Genomic DNA, 8,794 nt, shown 5'->3' on the forward strand with positions numbered 1-8,794 from the left:
AACGAGGTGCGAAAAAGCTGCCAGGGAAGCAACTGTGCTGAGTTACAGAGTCCAGAGACGCAGGAGGTGATGGTCCCCAGGGTAAGATGTGCTGCTCAGCCCACCTCTAGAGCAATTCGCTTGGTACATGAAATACACTCAAGGAAGGAAATCAAGGAAAGGACAGAGATCATACCATAGGAGAAACAATTGAAGGAACTTGGCATGGTCAGCCCAGGGAAGTCTCAGAGGGTATATTAGTTTCCTGGGCCTGCCATAACAAAATACCACACACTGGGTGACTTAAAACAATAGAAATTTATTCTGACATAGTTTGGGAGGCCAGAGTCCAAAGATCAAGGTGTTCATAGGGCCATGCCCCCTCTGAATTCTCTAAGGCAATTCCTTGCCTCTTCCAGCATCTGGTGGCCCCCAAGCATCCCTTGGCTTGTGGCAACATCGTTCCAGTCTCTGCCTCCATCTTCGCTTGCTCTTCTCCCTTTGTGTGTGTGTCTTATGAGGACACCAGTGGTATGTGGTTCACCCTACTCCAGTATGAACTCATTTTAACTAATTCTATCTACAACAAGCCCATTTCCAAATAAGGACCACATTCTGGGCTACTACATTCTGAGGTACGGGGCTTCCCTTGTGGCTCAGCTGGTAAAGAATCCACCAGCAATGCAGGAGACCTGGGTTCAATCCCTGGGTTGGGAAGAGCCCCTTGAGGAGGGAAAGGCTGCCCACTCTAGTATTCTGGCCTGGAGAATTCCATGGGGTAGCAAAGAGTTAGACACAACTAAGCAATTTTCACTTTCACTTTTCTAAGGTACTGGGGGTTAGCACTTCAACATGTATGTTTTGATGACATAACTCACCCCATAAATAGAAGGCAGGAGAACTGTCTTTATAATTGGAAGAACTCTCTTGTAGAGGATTTGATCCATACAGCCTAAAGGGTAGAACTAGGAAAATTGTAGCCACTTACAGAGAACTTTCTAAGAGTTGAAGATTTATCCCTTATGATTCCCATCCTTGAAGCTGCTGAGGAAGAAGAGGTATGATTTCTGGAGCTGGCACTGTGGGGAATTCCTTCCTTAGCAGGGGATCGGGATGCAGACCTCTGATCACTCTCAGCGGACTCGATTCCATGTGCCACTGCCCTCTGGTACCCTGGCACGAGGGAACCATTTTTAACCAGGCAGAGATTTAAGTGGCTGTTTCCAAAAGGCAATATAAGCAGACGAGCCCCACAATAATGCAGGCTGCTCAGGAGAAATGGAGCGTGAATTGCAGACCCAAGAAATGAATGTAAATTCAGCAGTTATTTTAATTTTTAATTGGAAAAAAAGCCCATCTCAGACAGAAAGAATAGGAGAGGAGTGTACTTTGCATAGCACTATAGAAAGCATTTGTTAGCACTGCCGAGACACATGGCATAGTCTTGTTGCCTCTGCCATCCTTGCAATTGAGATGGGAAGGATTTCTACAGGGACTGCTACTGCTGGCCGCCTCCGTAGATAACGAAGGTCATGGTTTATGGGCACAAAAGACTCTGCTCCAGAAGTAGCTTCATTGGTATGCAGGCATGGAAACCCAGCAGCCGGCCCAACTCCCTCCCATTTTTCTGGACAGTTTTATATTCAAATGGAGTAGCTGGAAGATAGAAAGGTGTCAGAGGAGGAGAAATGACACTTATTAGGCATCTATTATGTGCCAGTCATTGGTCTCATTGAATTATGGAAGCCTTGGACTACGTGATTGATGGGGTTAGTATGTGTGTGTGTGTGTGTGTACTTGCACACAAGTTAGCACATTTGTGAACTAGATGGAGAAGTGGAGGGGGAGGGGGAAAGTTCAAAGTACTTAGAAAATGGGAAGATAATGGACCAAAATGTGCATAATAAGAGTGGAGATCCAGGACTAGCCTTATGAGATGATGAATTAGGTAGCTTCCTTGGGGGCTAGTAGGGAAGTTCCTGCCTCCAACAGGAGTATCCAACCTAGATGGAACAGTGGATGCTACAACTGTGAGGATTGTTTAAAGAATAAAGTGGGAATCAGGGCTTCCCATGTGGCACTAGTAGCAAAGAATCCACCTGTCAGTGCAGGAGCCGTGGGTTCAATCCCTGGGCTGGGAAGATCCCTTGGAGGAGGGCATGGCCCCACACTCCAGTGTTCTTGCCTGGAGGGTCCCACAGACAGAGGAGCCTGGTGGGCTACTGTCCATAGGCTTGCGAAGAGTCAGACATGACTGAAGCAACTTAGTGCGCGCGCATGCACACACACACACACACACACACACACACACACGGTGATTCCATGAGCCAGCTCTAGGAACAGGTTGAAACCTTAACCTCTCCTGGGAGCATCCATCTGGCAGCACCCATGTCTGCAGTTCATCTCTGCTGAATGCCCTGCCATTCCCTTACCCTTCACCTGGTTCAAACTGAGTCTGCCTGCCAAGCTCCAAAACCAGTTTCTATTCTGACTTTAGCAATACATGCATACCTCCAAGATATTGTGGGTTCGGTTCCTGGCCATCACAATAAAGCAAGTATCTCAATAAAGCGAGTCATGCAAATTTTTTGATTTCCCAGTACCTACGAAAGTTATACTTACACTATACTGTAGTCTATTATAAACAGTGCATTATGTCTCAAAAACAATGCATATACCTTCATTTAAAAAATGCTTCTTTGCTAAGAAATGCTAACCACCAGCTAAGCTCTTCTTTTCACAATCATAGATCACAGATCACCAAAACAAACATAATAATAACAATGAAATTTTTGAAATACTGCAAGAATCACCAAGAAGTAATATAGAAACACAAAGTAAGCAGATGCTGTTGGGAAAATGGTGTCAATAGTCTTGCCATACTCAGGGTTGCCACAAACCTTCAATTTGTAAAAAAAAAAGAAAAAAGTAATAAAGTGAAGTGCAAAAAAAATAAGGCATGCCTGAATTGTCAGAAGCACCAACATTCTCAGAGGCTCAAGAGCAGCACAACCATTTTGGATTTCCTCATCTACACATCAGTCACTTCCCCCAAATCCTGCTAATAGTTTCTGTATAACATCTCCCCACATTTTCACTCTTAATGCCCTGTCCCTAGGCAAGGGTCCAATCTACATATGCCTCAGTTAGAGCAGCTCAACAGTTCCTGTTCAAAGCCTTCTATGATCAAGCCCCATCCTACCTCATAAACCAATGGCCCACCCTTCCTTCCATCGCTCACTTAAATGAGCCTCTTCCTTCTATCCACTGGCCCGCTTTAAGCCAGCCTCCATTCCCGCACCCACACCATTTCATCCATCTGGTTTTCCGTTTTTCCCTACATATGCGTTCACCCCCTCTCCCTCCCTGCCCATCCATCCATTCAACAAACATTATAACGAGTGTCAACTACGTGCTGACAGCTTTCTAGGTGCTGGAGATCCAGTGATGATCAGGACGAAGTTTCTCTGTTCTGGGAGCTTATGTTCTACAAGGAAGTTGTCAGTTAAAGCCTGGGTGAAGGTATGAAGAATGTCAGAGTGTGTGTGTGTCTGTTAGATGGGGTGGATAGGAAAGCCTCAGTAGGGAGTAGATGTTGGATCTGAGACTTGAGTGACATGAGAGTTAATCCTGTGAAAATTGGGGTAAAGGAGTCAAAGTCTTCTTCAGAGATCATATAGCTGTTCAGAAACCACCCCCACCCCTAAACTCCAGGAATCACTGCCTGAGATATTCGTGTGCCCTTGACTTGCTTTTTACCTATTTGTGCCTAGCCAGATGGTAAGTTCTTTAAAGGCAGGATCTGGATACCACAGCCTAAAAGTCCGAGGTTAATAAAGCATTATTGCATACAAGGATCACCTAACTAAGGCAAAATAAAGGAGAAATCATCTCACTTTGACTTTCAAATGTGAGTACCCAAGGAAAAATTTCTTCCTTGTGATTTGAGGAAGGCTGTTTTGCACATATCATTCATTCCATGTGGAGGTTTTCCTAACTGGAGGTGAGGAAGCCAGCTAAGGTCACTCTGTCTGGTTTATAAGCAGGCATATAATCCATAAGCAGGCAATAAAATCCTTATGACTGAGGCAGAAAATGCCACCAACAGCTCCAAGATGGAAGGACATCTGTTGTCAAACTCTCTTGAAATCCATGAGCTGAAATTGCAGTGAAAATGTTGTCCTGAGGATGCTTCTGACTTCAGGATAATGATTCCAGGATAAATTATTTTCATGATGAGCTGCTATTGAGAATCAATGAAAAAGATACTGAAATGTATCTAGAGTTGACTGAATTAAATCTTACTTTGTAAGTAATTTTAAAGTATATAGTATTAATATTTTTAATGTAAAATGTTTTTACTTTAATGCATTTAGTTGCTTTAATGAAGAGTTAGATTTTTGCTAATCAGCTAACAAATATTAACTGAGTGCATCCAGTCCCTGAGACTACACAATGAGGTGGGTACAGTAGTGAACGAACAGATGACAGTCGTTGTCCCCAAGAAACTTACAGTACACGGAGAAGATAGATGCTAAATAAATTAGTATCAATAATTTTAAAAAATTACAAGGAAACAAAACATTGCAATACAGAAGCATGGGGGCTACTGAAGGGTGTGGGGGAAGGGGGGGTTGGTCAGAATAAATTTTCTAAGGAAGGGACATTTCATCTGAGACAGAAATTGACTGGCAGTACTTGGTGAACGAAGGGAGCACAGAAGTATGTTCCAGGAAGAGGCCATCCCCTGTATCACCAGAGGAGAGAAGCACAGAACTTGGAAGAATAGTGAATTCAATGGGGCTAGAGTGAAAGGGGCCCAGAATGTGGCTGGGATGGCAGCAAGAGCAAAACCAAAGCAGGCTTTGCTATTGGATTCTGACTTTGCCCGAGGAACTACAGAAGGCCATTTCACTTTTGGATATCAGGGAAGCATACTAATCTCAGTAAAAATAGAATCCTATAAGTCCCTCTTTAAGAAAAAAAATTTTGAGATGAGATACGAACCACCTTTTATGAAGAGAATCAGTTTTAATTAAAGGAAAACTGAAGAAAATCACTGGGACCTAAAAATACTTTTGTTTATCCAGGCATCATGCTGTAAATGGCTTTTCTTGGCTGATAAAAGAAGCTGGAGGATAAAGATTATTTACAACCCAGGTGGTTAAAGAATCTATTTGCTTACAAATCACACTAAGATAGGCCCCCAGCAGAAACTACACTAGATTATGCTCCACTCAAGTGGCAAATTTCTTAGCTGCCATTCTACAGAAAGAGATAAGGACTGGCTTTCTGTCAAATTGCTGTGACACCCCTATTTTGGCCCATCTGAAATGCAAACCTTTAATGTTTGTAGGTGAACACGAAGAACTGTGAGATATGTTTTTGATAATCATAGGGAGATAAACAAAACTGGAAATTGTAATGGTTTGAAATTTGTAATTATTAGCGGTAACTTCAGATATAATTAAACATAAAATAGTTGAATTCTTTTCTTCTTCTTTTCTTTGCCTAAACCCCATTGTTGCCAAAAATATAAAACCCAGTTTACAACTTTGGGAGTTTGAAACAGTAGCTGTCAGTCTTTCTTTTGAAGCTGTTATTAATAAAATAAAAATGGGAGTTTCGCTTACACTTCACTCCCACCGGTTAACCGCATCAATGGCTGTCACAGTCAATCTTCCCCGAACCAGACTACGCCGACTTCTACACCTCTGCTTGTGTCCTTGTCCCTATCTGGAATTCCCTTCTTATTTCCAGATGCAGAGTATTCCATACCAAATGATTAGGAAGGAGGACACTGCTATTTATTGCTAAGGAATCTTTATTGTGAATTCAAGTCTTTGGAGTAAAGAAAAAGCTTCTTGAAAGATGCTAATTTTGTTTTGGGGGGGAGTCTTTGGTTTTTTTGGCTGCACAGCATGTGGGATATTAATTCCCCAACCAGTGATGGAACCCACCACCCCTGCAGTGCAAGCGCAGAGTCTTAACCACAGGACCACCAGAGAAGTCGCCAAAAGATGCTGCTCAATCCAATTTTCTACCATTTGCTGATTTCCTTCTTCATGTAGGGAACAGTATCCAAGGAAGGAACAGGTTGAGAATGAACACACGGTCAAATGACATGCCACATAAATCAGAGGCTCTCACTGACCCAGTTGTATGTAATAAAGCGAGTGTTCTGTGCTGTCCCCTAGTGGCTGAAGTGAGAGGGCCAATGCACTATTTTCATGATCTCCAGTCCTGCGAAGATCAAAAGCACACGCTGCAAGTGACCCACAGTACAGACACATCTGCCATCAGATGGAGGCTGCCTGGCTCACATATGAACTTGAACCTGTCCACTTTGCCCTGTGGGCTTGCCAGGTGGCACCAGTGGTAAAGAATCTGCCTGCCAATGCAGGAGGCAGAGACACGGGTTTGATCCCTGAGTAGGAAAGTATAAACCCACTCCAGTATTCTTGCCTGGAAGATTCCATAGACACAGGAGCCCGGTGGTCAACAGTCCACAGCGCCGCAAAGAGCTGGACATGACTAAGTGACTGAGCACTTTGACCTCACCAAATGCCAAGTCAACTGCCAACAAATTGGAGCCAGGGCCATCCTTTGGTCAATCTGGTAGTATTATTAAGACAAATGCCAAGATCATTTAAGATAATAATACCCTGGCACCTCTTTAAATTTTCTCTCGGAGAAATGGAAAGTTGGCAAGACCAGAGACAGAGGTCAAGTGACAAACAGGACCCCGGATGCTGCAGAGAAGGGGACAAAGGCAAAGTGAGTGACCTCCGGGTTACTTCTGAGTACACAGGTCTTTCTGGCATGGCACCCAAAGCAGTAGCCATAAACTACCAACCAAAATGGCACCTTGAAAATCTGGTGTTGGATCTGGGTGAATAGTCACATCAGATCATTCAAGACAAAACTTCCAAGTTGAGTGCCCCCCCCACCCCGAGTCTCCATGGGTCCCAGTAGTTCAGAGTGTGCCCCACAGAGACAGCCCCTCAGGGCTCCACCAGGTAGATGTCACAGCCTTTGTCATCTGAACCACCACATCTGCTCCTCTCCAGGCTGTCCTCATTAGCAGCATGGCACTCATTAACAGCGGCTGCCGGTTTAAACGTTCTCCCCCATGTGGAGCAGGGCCTATAAAACCTCCCCAAAATACATCCTCCTGTGGAAGTGGTGCATGCTTGGAAACAGATGTTTGCTGAAGATGGGCCTGACAATTTGCCCTGCCGGGATCTAAGATTCTGATCCCTGCCTCCCTCACACCCAGGCCCCAGCCAAATTAGGTGGGACGCTTACCCCAGAAGCACCACCCGCTGACTCGCGGTGCTTAGCTAGGCACACAGTAGGCACAAAATTAATGTTAGCTGCCAGCAGGGCTGATACAAAGCAAACATGCACCAAGACAACATATAAGTTGTCAAAATGTAGGGAAATGCCTGTCCTGGATGTTAAACAGCTGCTTCCCCAATGCCCCTGCTCACCCAATGTCCACCATCACACGGCAGTGTGATGTCTTCCCTCAGTAACCTGGGAACCTCCAGGGTCCACCATCCTGCATCCATTCTGATTGGCCAGTGCCGTAGATACCAGCCATTAAATTTGTTGCCATGCCTCATTATTATTATCCTCATTGTCATCATCATTGTTTATGGACTCACACATTCTCACGAACATTCATACCCAGGAACGGTGCCTGCCCCGGTTTGTCCCCAGGCTCAGGGATCTCTCCTTCCCCTCCTCCACAGTAGGTTCCTACCCTCAGCCCACCACTTCAATAATGGTATTTTCTGGCTTCTCACAATCCCTGAGTCATCTCATCCACAGCCTTGACTTCTCTTAGGTTCACTGGGGATTTGTCAATCCTCGTTGTAATGGGATGTGTTGATTTTGCTGGGCTGGACCATCTCTTTCCCACCATCTTCTTCCCTGCACAGGTCTGGTTAACATGGCCATAAGAGACATTTTACAGAAGATTTAGAAGGTGTAAGTTTTGTTTTACTCTCAGAAAGCCACTGCCAGGCAGTTGATGCTGCTTATCCACTGGTCTTCTCGCCCATGTGAGGCAGCAGCCAAGCAGGCGGCTCCTCCAGCTTCTGCCAGATCTCTCCCATCAGCGCCTCTCTCTGCTGAAAACAGGAGTTGCTAAGCGAATTCATGATGCATATTAGCTCTGCGATCAGGGAAACCAGCTTCTCCTCTATCAAAAACCTAAAGGTGATGGGAGATCAATTCAGTTTCTAGGCCAGTTTCATAGGTTCTGCCTCATCTTTATAGATCACCTCTAGTCTTGCATTCCCACATTGCGTCTTTTCTTGTCTGTTCTTTCCTGACTTCTGCCATCCAGACACAAATGTAACAGCCCTACATTACCTGTAGACCAGCTCTCACATTGCATACTCTCAGTCCTCTATAATAAATCTATATCTGTATCTATGTCTACAACTGTATGCATATCTATAGATAGAGCACATAAATATATAGAGACAGAGCTCCTAATGATTCTGCTTCTCTGACTGAACTCTAGCTGATAACAATACACCCACCAGTCACCTAAGCCATAAATCAAGCGTTATCCCAATTCCTGTCTCTTATTACTCTCTACATCTGAGCAGCCACCCAGCAAGTCATCCACTTCCCAGCCTGTTTTGTTCTCCAACACTAGGATCTTTGTTTTGCTCTGTTTTGTGTTGGGGTTTGACAATGGGACTATATCTGTTTTATAAACAGCAGCTAGAAAAGCATGGTAGAAAAAGCAGAAGGGAATTCATGAGTGACTGCTAATAATACTTGAAGGCTCAGCAAA

Source organism: Cervus canadensis, chromosome 11, assembly GCF_019320065.1.
Source record: "Cervus canadensis isolate Bull #8, Minnesota chromosome 11, ASM1932006v1, whole genome shotgun sequence".
In the NCBI taxonomy this organism is placed as follows: Eukaryota; Metazoa; Chordata; class Mammalia; order Artiodactyla; family Cervidae; genus Cervus; species Cervus canadensis.